Genomic DNA, 14,899 nt, shown 5'->3' with positions numbered 1-14,899 from the left:
CACAGGCAATTAAGACTTTAATTCTGCCAGGCTCCAGCTGCCGCAGCTGGCAGAGCTCCAGCAGTCTGGCCATTGGCTCCGAAGTCTGCGCAGGATGCTGGGCACAGAGCAGGAGCCCTGGGACAGGAGCTGGCCACCGAAGCCACTGCTGGAGACTGGGGCTCCTGGCAGCTGCAGAGGCACGCTGTGCTCCTATCTGTGCACCAGGCCTGGTGCCCTGCCTCTATGCACCATTCCCACGGGGCAGGTTACGAGCAAACACGTGCCAGGCAGGAAGCAGGACGACGAGCGGCATGGAGGAAAAAAGAGGTGCAGGGTATGGAGGAGGAATACTGCGCTCTGGGTCTGGCTTTGCTTTTTTTTTTCTGTGGCGTGCACAGATTTTGGGGGGTGCTAGAAATCGCCAATTCTGCTGCAAGGAGCCGGGTGCTCTGTGGAAGGCAGAAGGATGAGGAGGGGAAATGACAGGCATTAAAAATAGATCAAGGCGACGAGGTGAGAGAGGCGGCTGGGGAAACGGAGCCTGAGAGAAGAGCGAGAAGCACCTGGGTGACGAGCAGGTAGTGCAGGAGGGAAGCCTCGAGGCAGGCGAGGACGGATGGACAAAATCAGGGAAACCCAGCCCAGGAGGCCCTGGGCACCCCGCAAAGCCCCTGGGTGGCCACAGAGAGAGCCAGGCTCTGCCAGGGATGTGAAGCACAGACCCAGCAGCGCAGAGCTGGGCCCTTAATAGACAAAAAGCATAATAAAGTAACCCGAGTCCCACTGCAATATCCTTTCTCTTTTCACAATGAAAACCTCTTTCATAGCTGATCTAGTTCAAGTTAATACGGTTGTAATACACACACGCGAGAATGTGTCTCTCCACTTCTGCCTTACGCCTTATCACATATAAATATCACCACAAAAAACAGAGGAAGCATGAGCTCTGCCTCATCTGGCATCCCACAATGTAATTAGTTAGCACACATCAACTGAAGCCTGAAATATGGAATACAGAAATCAGAGGAGCTCACCCAACGAAACGGAAAATGAGAAAGCCTCATCCAATGAAAGAGCTCTCTAAATATAACCATTGCTGCAAAATTATGTCAGAGGATAATTCATACTCAGAAATAGCTCTGAAACTTAGTGGAAGCATGAGCAGCTAAATAGAGCAAGCCACAAGGAACAATGAGGAAATTGCACAAACACGATGGAAGTGTTACAGCAGAGTGTAGAAGCAATGATAAAAAATATTCCAAAATAGCTCTTCTAAGCAGACCAGCAGTGCTGCTGCTCCCATTTGTACGGGGAGCGAGGAAAGCCTCGGAAAGAGGTGGGAAGTCCCCCCGCAGCCACCAACTTCTGTGCGGCTTGTCGGATTTGCTGGTGGAGAGCCAGACACCACAGAAGGAAATGCTACCAGCTCTGTATGCCCAAAGTATATGTGTAGTCCTTCTGCTTCCTGTGCACGTTACTTGGACACATCCAGTCCTGGGGATATAAACTTTTTGCTTGAGCAGTCCTTGGCTACAGGACATCTTAAAAACCCCTTGTAATTAAACGAGTTGCCCAGCTTTTCTCTCTGTTCAGAAAACTTTCACGAACGCCACCTGAGTTCAGGACGGTAAATCCGGTGACCGCGTGGAGCAGCCAGCTCTGCATGCCGTGGGCAGGTGCCCAGCCCACCTCTGTCCCCTCTCCCGATTCCCTTCTGCACAGCCTCCTGCTCCCATTCCAGCGGCAGGGAAATGCAGAATGATGAGGCACCGGCGTGCTCTGCGGGGAGCGGGTCTGTGCAGAGGCTGACACCTCCGGCCCAGGGCAGCTCCTCCCAGCAGGGCTCACCTTCATTCCTTTACTTCAGGGTTATTCTGGACGCTGTCTTTAATTTAATTTGGTGCAATTGGATTTGATTAAGAGGTATTGATTGGGGGGAGGGGAGTTAAGGGGCTAAAATTGTGGCCATTTGTCAGTAGCTGGGAGCTGGTGAAATCTCATCACTAATAAATCAGTGCCGGCACTACTCAATACGCAGCTACAGCGGTCCAGAGAAGCAGACAGTCTCTTTCCCCTCTGGCACCCCGTGACAGATTAATACCATTAAAAGTTGCAAGCATTTCCAGTGAGGAGCTGCGGCTGGATCTGGAGAGAAGAGCCCCGGGGACGGAGGGTGGGAGATGGCCAGCACACAGCCAGGGTGCCCACAGGTGGTGCGCTCTGCTCTGCTCTTGGACATGTAAGGGGCACAACCCGTGTCCCTGCAGGGACTTGGAAAGCATGGGGCACCGATGTCAGAGTCTCTGACTGCAGCCCAGCTCCAGAGAAGAGCAGGAAACCTCTCCTGAAGTGCCTGTCGTCCTCCTAAGCAGCAAAGGCTACTTAACCTGGAAAAGGCTCCTGGTGGAGGATGCTGCAGCAGGTCCCAAACCAGTGACACAGAGGAGAGCTCTCGTGCCCGGGCTGCAGAGCAGGGCTCATCGGGCGAGGGGCTGCTGCAGTGTGGGCTCCTGCTCTGAGAGCACAGCACACAGCTGCTGCTTTGGTTTAGGCGCCCTGTCCACAGGCAGCGTCTCCAACAGCCGTGACATAGAGAAAAATTACAGAGCAACACTTATTAGCTCTCCAGCAGCATATTGACACAACTCGAATGGAAAATGGGGTCTAAAATGAGTAGACTTAACACTTCTGATGTATTTGTATTATTTTCAGCACACTATCATAACTCCCAGAATGGGGATGTCAAATGGCTTCTTCTAAGCATTTTGTACGTCTTTAAAAATGAAATGGGCTGCGCTGATGCCTTCAGATGTCTAATAGGTTGATACAAGTGTAAAAGTGCCACTTCATGCTTTGAGATGCAGCTAGAGTAAATCAATCCTATTTTTCCTGCTTATAAACCGCAGATATTTTTTCAAGGCTACTCTTGCACTTTGTGATCAAGGGAAGACGATGTGACACCCTTCAGGGCTGTTGGTGAAGCTGAACCTTGCTGGGTCTGTCTCGTGGCACAGCTGCTCGTACCCAGCAGAGGATGTGCAAGGATGGGGGCAGCCACGAGCCCCTGGCTCTCCCCAGCACTGCTCATCACCCAGATCTGGCCTGGGAGGTTCTCCGGAGACACCCTCAGCGCCCTTTCCTGCTACAGGCTTTTGTGGTGCCCAGGAGGAGCTGTTTTAAGTCCCTTGTAACAGCTTAGCTGGAGCCAGGGGAAGCTTGACAGGTTGGCCTGGTATTAAAAATGATCTATGATAATAAAAGGGGAGGAAAAAGACCGCTAACTTAGAAGCAGCAGTATCTGAAAGGCTTGAAACAGAAGGCAATTAACAGCTCCACTGTACCGCACGGTGCACGGCCACTGCTACGTTTGGAGAAAAACTCTCCATGCTCAAAATCTGTTAAAGATAGTTAATACCAGCAGTAACCAAAACCAAACAAACACGCAGCGTCTCCAGGAGCTGTGGCAAGCTCTGCAGAGAGAGGGGCAGGCACTGCTCCGAGCTGGGGCCTCCTGGAGGGGCGCGAGGAGGGGGGAGCTCCCTGGTCTCTCGGGCTGCTGAAGGGCTCCTGGGGACGGGGCCACTGGTGCAAGGATCCGGCCCGGGGCAGGGACCTGCGGACACGCTGCCGAGGGGTGTGCGAGGACACGTCCCCTCATTAACTCCTGGAAGCCAGTGCCTGGATGCTAATCCACGGTGACATAAGTCTTTGTGACTAATGCAGTCGTAATCAAAATGGACCATAATCATTACGGCAGTAAAGCGATCCTTGCATTTTCCTATTACTAATCTTCAGCTTCTCCTTGTGACCTTTACTTTAACATGTTTCAATATAAATAATGCACTTCTGTGAATATATTTTTCTGATTATTTCCCAAAGCTCTGATTCTCCATGTGTGACAGTCCCTGAAGTGGTAATTTGTTCTCTTTCCTGGTAATTGCAATTTTAGAAATAGCTTTCTCAAATGCTCAGAGCCTGATATCTTTTTCGAAGATACTTCCTTCTTTCTCCCCTTTGTGATGAACTCGCTGCCCGCAGTGGGGCAGCAGCACCGGGGCATTGCCCCCATCCCACAGAGCGAGGGGCTCGCGCTGCCCCAGCAGACCCCACCTTCCCCGGGGCAGTCTCCCAGTGATTTCAAGTGTACTCCTATTTATGCCGGTTGTAGCAGATTCCGTTATCCAGGCAGGAAGGGAAGCACGTTATTACAGGATAATAGTACCTATTTTCCCTTCACGTAGCGATACGCAGAGGGAAAGTAACCCAGCAAAAGAGATGCCGGTGGGAAAACCCAGAGACTTGCGCTTACAAGTAGTTAATCCCTGTGATACTTAGCCAAATACACACCGTTGTTCATAAGTTAATAAAGTGATCGCTCCCACACATGGTAAATCACTCCGGGGCTCTGGATGCAGGCAGGGCCTGGCAGTGCCGGGGGAGAAGAACATCCTGGGGCCAACCCCCCCCCAAAAGGCAGCCCTGGGCCGGGCATCGCAGCTCGCCAGGCGCTGGCAGCAGCGAGTCTCCACCTGGGGGGTCCGAGGTGGGCTCCTGTCCGGCCATGCCGCAGCCCCTGGCTCTGACCTTCGTAGCCAGTTTGGAGAAATTGTTGGTGATTAATTTAAGCTGAAGGTTAAGAGCCAACATAAGCTAGAAAGTCAATGACTAATCTATTAAGCTCCCCAGTAACTTAATTTACATGTTTTTAATGATTACTTCCTACCTGGGCACTCTGAAAACTAATTGGACTTGAATCGTTAAGTGCATTCAGAGGTGGACTCAAATTAATAAGTACCACTCATGTCTGCTTTTAGCTGCAAAAGAAAATCAACTTTGGTTCTTGGGCTGCCAGAATGCCTCATTGCTATGCAAATGTCGCAGCCTCTTCTCCATTCAAGGGGTATCTGCTCTCTAATAACAAGGATGCATTAGCCCGGGGAGCCAGCCTTTGCTGTACCCACTGCCATTTAGGAATTAAAATCCCAATTAAGGGCTTGATGCACTTCTTGAAAATTGAGTTTTTTCATCTATTGTGGAAAGAAAAAATCTGCTCAGAACTTTAGATGGGGAGCAGGCCAGACATCGCCCTGGTATTCCCAGGCATGCAGGGGATGGATAAGGCTGGTCTGGTATTTCTGTACTGCTGAGCAGCTCCCACCCCTTCTCCTCCTCCTCAGTTTAATTGCAGGTGGTCAGGGCAGGTCCCATCTCCCTGCTCCCCCAGTTTGTGGCTCCTTCTGCCTGTAGCTGGTGCCACAGGCATGGGTCAGTGCCACAGCACCACCAGGGGCTGCAGGGCACGCCGTGGGAGCCCACCGTCTCTCCCTGTTCCCAAGAATAAGATTAATGCTTCTAATCAAAAGGCACCGTGGTGTGGCTGGCAGGCAGAGCCCCATCCCAGTTCTGCAGAAGCACTGTGCCTCTGTGTGTGCCTTCAGAAAGCCTGGGCAATTCACACTGGCAAGGACAGCAAAGCCTTTTCCTCAGAGGTAATTGCCGATGACTTGCAATTAGAAGAATCCACACTCAGCTCGGTTTTCAGCACCTCTAAGTTTATTAGAGACAGGCAAGTGATAACAAGCATGCATCTCAGGCTCAAAGCGAGCACGACTTGGACAAGCCAGCGTGCAGATCACCCCTGCGGGTGACGCTAATTCCCAGGGGGAGGCAGGAGCAGCTCCCAAGCCCGTGGCACCGGCTGCAGCGAGGGGCCAGGAGCTGCCAGCGCTGCTGGGGGAGGCTGCAGCACCGTCATGCTTGAGGTGTCCAAAATCTGCACGGCAAGCAACCGAGATGCCTTCTCCTTCTGTACACAAGGCAAAGCTCTTGCTCTGAGTAAAGAACCTGGTGATAAAGAAGATGTGGCTGGAATGAGAAGCACCTACTTTAGAGTTAACATGAAAGCCCTTTTAATATAATCTAATGGCAAAAGGCAAAATGAGGTTTAGAGATGCAGCGCTGGCTCTCTACTTAAGGAGAGGATGAACACTTGTATTGGATCAATCCACATAAGGATGAAAAAAAAATCAGTGTGGTATTTATTTCCCTAAGAAGTCTGGCATCTTCGCTGGAGCTGTGGGAAGTGAAATGAATTCATTCCGCATCGGATGCGTACAGCTGTCCTCTTCACAGCAAGCGCTCATGACTCCCAAGCAAGGACGCTCGTTAGAGACAAGCAGGAGCCTAAACAGCGGGATTTGGGGCTGTTGGGCCTGGTGAGCGCCTGGGGCGAGCTCTCCCTCTGCAAACACACACAGGGGGATGGCAGATCCTGCACCCTCCAGCACAAACACGCTGCCAGGCCAGCTCAGCCTGCCCAGACCCCCGGCCAAACCCCGAGTTACCAAGCTCGCAGCGGGGCTGGTGCAAGGAAAAAAGTGCCAAAGGATGCGAGTGCCAGGCTTCTGCAACCCATTGCTCCAGTCTGCACCGCACACAAGGTCTGTGCCCAGCAGCGATGCCCAGCACCACTGAGCTGCAGGCACCGCTCCCCACCCAGCACCCAGCCGTAATTGCTTGCTTAAACCAGGCAGGTGACCGGCTAGCGGCTCACAGGCTTCATGAGTTAATCATAATGAAATTGAGAATTTCACAGTTTGCCATCAATTAATAGCTGAGCAAACAGAACACAGTGGTTATATCGGGGAAGATGTTTCCCCCTAAAGAACAGTTCTTTTAATGAGGCTTATAATAATACTCATTAATTTGTGTATGTCTGAATTTTCAGGTTTGCAAACAAGAAAGGCAATAGCTTTGCATTACGGTTGAGCCACACAAACAATAGCTTCCCTCTTTGTTCCAAGCCTCAGGTGGGTCATTGAGAATTTATTTCGCTGATTAAAAAAAGTTTCTTGGAATAAATCCACAGCCCCAGTACACCCAGGGCCTTTGCTGGGTCAGAGCGAAGGCGTCCCCTAACGCCACTTCACTGCCTCCCCCCACTGCATTTATCCCGTGACATTTTTGACGCAGTCAAAACTTTTTCTTTCTGCAGCACCCTGCAGCAAGGCACCCGCAGCCCTCTGCGTGCAGCAGGAAGGGGACAGCTCCCCATACACAGGGACAGCTCCTTCCCCTCCCCGTGCCCCCCAGGTGGAGGTCTCAGCTGACTGCCCAGGAGGGGACACGCTGCTCCAGCCCATGCTCATCTCCTCCGGCTGCAGGGAGCAGGATGAGGCCAGTTGGAGCCTCCCCGGCTCTCCTCCAGCACAAATAATGCCTCTGACAGGAAGCTGAATTCCCTCAGCCCTCGGAGGATGGAGCGCTTCATTGTGGGTTTTTTCATTAGCTTACAATACAGGAGCTGTACAGATGCTGTCTGTTCCCCCCCAACAGCAAGCAAATTATGCACCTGGGCTAACAGCCAGCATACAGAGGATTTATGCTTTCCAGGGCCTTTTATTAACTTGACAACATATGGCTCTATCCAGAGATCTGCTCCCTCTCCCAGCCCCGGACAGGGGCTCTCCTTGCTGCTCCCGGCCTGCCCACGGGGAGTGCCGATGGCCAGGGAACGCACGGCCCCTTGGGGATGCTGGTCACAGAAAGGTTTGGGTTGGAAGGGGCCCTTAAGGATTAACGAAGCCACACGAAACAATTCTCACGTTTAAAACATTTAAATTCCTTACATTACTTTTCTTTTCCTGCACAAATTCAAAGCAGTTTTAAAGCAACATTGCTGAGTATTTTGGAATCCCCGAGATATTTATCTTTCCAGCAGGTACCTGCACTCACGTAGGTACACCAGAAAATGAGTTGACGCAGGACAATTTTTGATTCCAGAGTTCTCCATGGAAACCTGCATTGAAGATGTATTTTTCATCATACTTGGGGCACATTCCTTCATTGACAATAACCAGCTTCTTATGTAACCGAACCCCAAAGAAAATCCTGTTTTGTTTTTTTGCTTTCATATCTGATTTTTATTTCTTGTGGATGCCTGACATGAAAGCCTATAATGGTCCCTTTGGAACTGGAGGCTGCACTAGCCTATGCATATTAGCCAACGCTTGGAAAGCGGAGTCACAATTGATTTTTGTCTTTAAGATTCAGGCTGCAATTGATTTCTCTCAGACAGAAGCTTTGCATCTAATGAAATGCAGAGACACTCTTAGAAATGCACTGCAGCTGGCAGCAGGGCTATGGGCAAGGCAAATTGCCCTCCTTTTTCAAGCTTTGAGTAACTCCCAGAGAAGACCCAAACGGCTGAGTTCCTGCAGGTGAAGGGGCTGGCAGGAGGTGGGAGCAGCTTCAGAGGCGGCAGCGCTGCCAGGAAAGACCTTGCCAAAACATTTTCATATCTCAATATGTGTGGGAGGAATGTCTAACAATGTTGAACTTAAACTGGCTGGAAAAGCATCACGCTGCTGCCTGGGTTTAGATGTTTCTCTTCCCTCCCCCTGGCTGTAACACCGCTGGGTCGCCCTGAGCCAAGCCCCCCGGTTAGCTGTGGGGAATCTGGACCCCCGGGGGTGCTGGTCCCCCAGCTGGCTGGCGTAGCAGTCATCACCCATGGCCAGGGCTTGTCCCCATCCTCCTGGCACCCGTGGGCCAGGAGCAGCCCACCCGATGCAGGGGTCACTTTGATCGAGGCGGGCAGAGCCCTCAGCCAGGACCTATAGGGAAAGCCATGGGGCTGTGCCTGCCACAGGCAGGGCTCTTGGCAGGAAACACTTAAAGCACTCTCAGGAGGTGCAGCTGCGAAGAAAACCCACTTATTCCTGAGAGGAAGAAGCTTGACTGCCAGAAGCACTGCTCCTAATTAGACGGATGAGCGCTGCTTTGCTCCAAGTCAGCGCGGCAGAAGGGTACCGGGAGCCGAGATCTGATCCTCCCCCACGCCTGAGAGCCCCTCACTGAGCACATTCCTTCAGCCTCCACTGCAGGAAACAAGCACAGAAAATAACAGCACCACACCATCCTCCCACCCCGACCCACGGAGGGGGACCACCTTCCCCCCTCCCCTCTGCACCCCCACGTTTCTGTGCAGGACCCCCAGTACCTGGAAGCCCCCGGTGGGCGATGCAGAGTCCCAGGGTGCTCCCCATGCTGGGCAGCTGCCTGGCACACAAACCTCCTGCTCCATCACCAGTCAGACAAAACTGCGAGAGGCTCAGGGCACCGAGGTCAGAGCTCGCTGCTGCTGGAGCCTCCTTTGGCCTGCTCCCTGGGGACCTGGCTGCCCCACGCACCACTGCACAAGCAGCAAAGCCTGCCCAGAGGCAGAGAGGAGAGGCCCTGGGTGTGCAAGGCACGCAGGAGCTGCAGCAGCAGAGGGTTGAAGGAAGCCAAGCAGCACTCACATAAGGAACCCACCCTTCCCTGTCCCAAAAGCCCTCTAGGGCTTTGCAGCAGCCTTTTATGTGCTGAGTGCCCCCGGCTGAGTGCCCCCACCTGCAGCTGGGGCTGGGGTGGCCCAGCTCCTCCTTTCCTCCTAGACAGAACCTTTGTGCTCCCCCCCCCCCCAAGTAGCTGGCTTTCACTTCCATCCCCACCACCATTTCCTAGCAGACTTGTTCACATATTTCCAGTTCCTGCGGCTTTGCTCTGAGAGCCTGGCCCCAAAGCACGGCTCTGCTGGGGTGGGTGTGGGAGAGGGAGAGCATCCTTGGTGGGCAGTGCTGGGGGGGTACCATGGACTGCGTCAGCCATCCCAAGACCTCGGGTCCGGTTTTAGCAGACATTTACACACGCTGAGGCACCTGGCTCTCAGGCATCCCCTGGCAGATGTGTGAAACTCGGGGTGTTTTCATAGCCACGTTTGCAAAAGTGCTGGAAATGCCATCAGGAAGTTTAAGCTGAGATTAGGAGCTGTCATTTATATATACATAAAATGCTCCAAATCGATAGAGGCAAGACCCAAATAAGCCTTGTGTAAGCCGAAGCACAACTGCCCGCACAGCCGTGGCTGCGCTGCCTTCTCTGCTGCCTGGAGCCCGGCACGTGGTGAGGGCTGGGCTGTGCCTGCTGCCTCCCCTGTGCCCCCCTGCACCACCCCACGGACACTCACACCTGAAGGACCTTCCGCCACCAGGAGCTGCTTTTCCCTTCGTGCGCACGTGTGTTTTCCAAACTTTTCTGGAGTTGCTGTGCGCAGCGGCCAACGTGCGATCTGTTTGCGCATCCCAAGTGCTGGAGGAGTTTGTTTGCCGAAGCTCCTTAAAGTGTGGAGCATGAGGATACAATGGCATTTGAGTATTGTTGAGTGCTTTCAAGAAGATTACACCCGCTGAAGTAGTAATTAATGTTTGTTTTATTATGTTCTGGGGAATGATCGGCCAACAAGATAATTCAAATAAAACAGAACATGTTCCGATTGAACACTATTTAAACGCTGATTCATTGCAAACTAGCCCATGCAAAGGACTAATAATTAAGAGAAAAGGCACAAGCAGGAGTATACTCACCATTTGTCTGCCTTTTATGTCATTAAAATGATGGAAATTACAGCTTAATGAGTGGAAATTGGATGTGCTCTTGAGAATTTTGTGTATCTTGTTTTCTTACCCGCTGCAGTTTCCAACCACGTACCCCAGCACTTCCTCAGCCCCACGGTGAATGCTAGGAGGAAGTTCAGACCCCGTGCCGGTGCACCCGGCCAGTCTTGGTGAGGTTTTGCTGGGCAGCTCTGCAGGCTGGATTAGTTCTTTGCTAATGTGTCATTAACTTATATACATGGAAATTACTGTGTCACATTATATGGTAAATAAACCTCAGCAGGGCTTGGAAGCTGAACATCCGGCACACTGAAAAACATCCAGTTTTATCTTACAGCACTGGTTTTTGGCAGGGCCCCTGCCCGGCTCCTTCCAAACTCCCCTGAACTGATGTGGCACGGAGTCTGCAACGGGAAGGGCCGGGGTTCGTGCCCACGAGGTGCAGCTGCCCTTCGCCATTGCTGCTGGACAGGGGCAGCACTCACTGCCTGCCCTTTTGCACCCCTGAACAGCGAAAACACTACATAGAGTGCAGTGGAGAGGTGCAGGGCGGCCTCTCCATTGTTTTTCTGCCCTTGCAGCAGAAGCAGTGCCCTGAGCCGCAGCAGCAGAGCCGGGGCAGAGCAGAGCACCCCGGGGTGCTCAGCACCCGGTGCTGGGGCAGCGGGAGCAGAGCCCGGTGCTGCCACGCCGCCGGCTGAGGCACCGCTATCTGTTATGGCACAGCGGGACCCGCCACCACTTTACGTTTCTTTTTCCTGTTTGCTGAATCTAAATTCCCCTAAATGGGGAGAGATAAATTCTATCTGTAACGGAGCGGGCAGGATGAACACGGCATAATACACCTGCTCTCCATATAAATTATCTGCCGCACAGGGACACTGGCAAAGGGAGGTGCATGATGTGTCAGTTAAATGACTAGAAGAAAATTGTCCTCCATCTGTTGAAATAAATTCCACCACATTTATTTCTCGGAGTAACCGTACAGGGACGCAATGTGTTACTAAGCACAGAGAAGCAGACGAAGGAGCCGGGTGCCGGCTCGGTGCCGGCATCGCCAGCCCGGGGGGGTCCCCCCGGCCACGCAGCCCCTCGCGGGCCCCGCACCGAGGGGCGGCTTCTGCTGCGCACCCCCGGGCGCGGATTTTCCACCAGATGGAGCCTGCGGGCAGCCGATGCGCAGCCGGCGGCGCCGGGGGAGGTGGGTGCGGGGCCGGGGGGAGGCTGCCTGCCCGCCCGGCTGCCCCGGCGCGTGGTGGGCTGGCTGTCCGTCTGTCCGTCCGGCTCCCAGGCGGAGCAGCCTGTCTGTCTGTCCGTCTGTCTGTCTCCCGGGTGGTGCCAGGACAGGGCTGGGGAGCGGCTGCCTTGCCGTGTCTCGCTTTGCAGTGCAAGCTCGAAGAGACCTGGTGCAGGCCCTTGTGGGCACGCGTGTGCTCGTGTGTACACACGTGTGCGCGTGCATCCTTCAGCCGCACAGATGAGCCACCCCCGGCCAGACCTGATGGCTCAGCTGGGGGTGACTCAAGGGGTGCTGCAAGCCAGTGCCAGACCCAGCCTTTAACCACAGGCAACACCCACCAGGACCCAGAGGCACCAGAGCCTGCCCAGCAGCACTTCTTGCTCAGGTTCGGCACGGACCCAAGGGGCACTCGGCAGCAGTGCGTCCTGCGAGCTCAGCCTAGGTCTTTGCTTGGCTGTGGCATGGCCTCGAACCAAATCGGAGCTACAAGCCACAACCCAGCAGAAGCCACCTTGCTCTGAGCAAACAGCCAAAGGATCGAGCATCACATCACCCCGACCTCACCCACGCCCTGCCCTCCTGCCAGCACCTAGGGCTGTCCTGGCCAGCTCACCCCCCTTTTATTGGGTACCCCCTTGCAGCTGCCTCTGCTCCCCGTCCATGCCACAGCTGGCCCCACCGGGTGCCACTGGGCACCCACTCCCGGGGCTGTGCCAGGCCAGTTGCACACTGCTGCCTCCAGCTCGGCACGGGGAAGGGAAGCACCTGAATGTGGTGCTGCCCTCGCTGCCTCCTGGCTAGCAGTCCCCTGGTTCCCAAAATGTGGGTCATGACTGGCCCTGCAGCGATGCTGGCTGGGGACAGGGAGGGGGTGTTTGTGGAGGGACGTCCCTGTCTTACAGACATCAGGTGTTTGGCTGGTCAGACGGAACGGAGAGGAACTGTCAGCCACAGCTTCTATCAGGGAAATTGGAAAAATCCTTCATCCAGGAAGATACCCAGAATTTTTACAAGTAAAAGTCTCCCAGAAGTGTTTGAGGAGAAAATCCATTTCAGGTGCTCGGCACAAGCTGGGGCGCAGTGACCAGCGTTTCACCGGGCAGCCCCGTGGGCTGTGCTGGCAGCAGGGGCTCCTGCTCGGGGTAAATTCATCTTTACGTGCTGATGGCTCGCTCCTTTGCCTGTTAATCCCCAGAGGTAGATGTGAAAGCTGCATGGATTAAAACAAATGCCAGAGCCTGAAGAGAAATGTCAGGAGCTGGGGGGGCTCCGGCGGGAGCCTGCCCACGTGTCCCACCTCCGGAGGAAGCCTCTCACGCTTTACTTTAAGCTGGTTTGTTCCCATGCTGGAGATCAGCGGAAAAAAGGTTTGTGATCACTTCACCAGGACTTTCAGCCCCACAGTTGCTTGGGTTTATTTATTCTAAATCTCCCTTTTGCTAGAAAAACCTGAGCTCTGGGAAGCAGAGGGGAGGGAAGCACCGCTTACTGTAAGTGGCATGGGGAGAAAAATAGCATTGTGCTTCACATGATTTCCACATTATGCTAATGCACATCTGTTGAATGTCTTCTTCCCATTATGAATTCCAGCAGGTCCTTTCTAGTAAGTGGGAATTACTTCCATTCTCTGTGTTTTTTGTTTTTTAATTGCTCAGTGTTTAGGAAAATAGAGCAGCTCGAAGGCACGGCTGAGGCTGCAGCCACCGGTGATGCTCGGCGCAGGTGGGCACAGCCCTGCCTGGCCCCCTGCCTGTGGCTGCAAGCCAGGGGTGCGTGGGGCCAGCCCGCGGGCTGGGCTACGAAAGCTGCCAAGTAAAAGATCCTGGAGGTGCAACGAGGCAAGAAGTTGGGGCTGGCGGCTCGTTCCCCCCAGTACTCAGCTCCTTCAGGGGACCCTGCTGCTGCCAGCCCCCGGGGGATCTGCCCACCCTCACCACAAGTGCAGCTGGAAAGTTTCTTGGCCTTTCTTACGTAAACCTTCCCCAAACAACCATAGGCACAACCACCATGACAAAGCAGCAAGAACGAGGTGAGGAAGAGACGGATCAATAAAATGTTCAAGTGGTGAAGAAAAACAGAAAAAATAATGAGAGCCCCATTTGTTTGTTTCCTCCGCAGGTCACCTTAAAGGCACAGCGACAGGAGAAAAACATCAAATAACTGATGAAAAAGAAACAGAGGCAGATAATGTGGCTAAGCAGGCAGAAAGCCACATGCCTCACCTCTACGAACCCAGGATAACAACCGTACCTCTGGCCTTTGGCTCCACTGGAAAATTTCGATGTGCTGGTAAGTGAGGGAGGGCAGTAGGGAGATGGCGTTAGCGGAAAGACAAGTTCGTAATTGCCATGGACCTGCAATTAAGCTCCTGGGAAAACCTTGCTGGGTTGCAAAGTCGGCGTGTGCCGACCGCAGACGTGGCCTTAAGGACGTGCCGGGGGCAGCCCCTGCGCGAGGGTGCTGAGTGTGCTGGGGCTGGGTGCGCAGATCCTGAGCTGGCTCTGAATGTGGTAGGGGGGGAAGGGTAGGAGGGAACCGCTGAGGATCTGGTTGGCACCTAATTTTGGGGGGAGGCAGGTGACAGGGAACTCAAGCATGGTGCTGAGTGTCTGCGTTGGCAGCCAGCCTGGTGGCAGCCAGCTCGGCTGGGACCGGCGGCACCGCCCCAGAGGGTGGCAACGAGAGAGCAGAGGGAGCCCAGGCTGGGTTTCTTCTAATTCACACAGAGGGGTGAACCTGAAAAAACCTCAAATCCAAGGTTCTCCAAACCCATCTGAGACCTAATAATGTATGTGACAGCTGTGCGACTGCGCTTAATGTTCACCCTGCAGGCTGAAATGGGATTTGGCTGGTGACCGTCTGCGTGTGGGGAAGCTGAGAGCCTTTAAAGAGCATGAGGCTAGCACAATGGTTCAAAATTAAAAGTTTCTGTTAATTAAAACTAAGAAGCCAATAATCCCACGCAGCACGTGGTGTGGGATGGCGAGGGTGGGCACGGCAGCACCGCTCCTCTGCTGGAGCCGGCATCGCGGGACAGCAGCAGTTCATTAAAGTCAATATAAATGGAAAGAGGATTTGGACACACAGAGGCGACAGATAAGCAGCGACAGGGAATATGGAAACATGGCCTACTTTTGTCAGCCTGGGGAAATCAGTGCAATGGTATTAGAGAGGCAAAAAGACCGCTTTGATACAGGACACTTTTGACTCCCACCCAGGGATCAGCTGGGAAAGGCAGTGC

This window comes from Anser brachyrhynchus (assembly GCF_964034855.1).
Source record: "Anser brachyrhynchus genome assembly, chromosome: 21".
Classification (NCBI taxonomy): Eukaryota; Metazoa; Chordata; class Aves; order Anseriformes; family Anatidae; genus Anser; species Anser brachyrhynchus.
The sequence above is the reverse complement of the archived record's forward strand: the minus strand, read 5'-3'. Positions refer to the sequence as shown.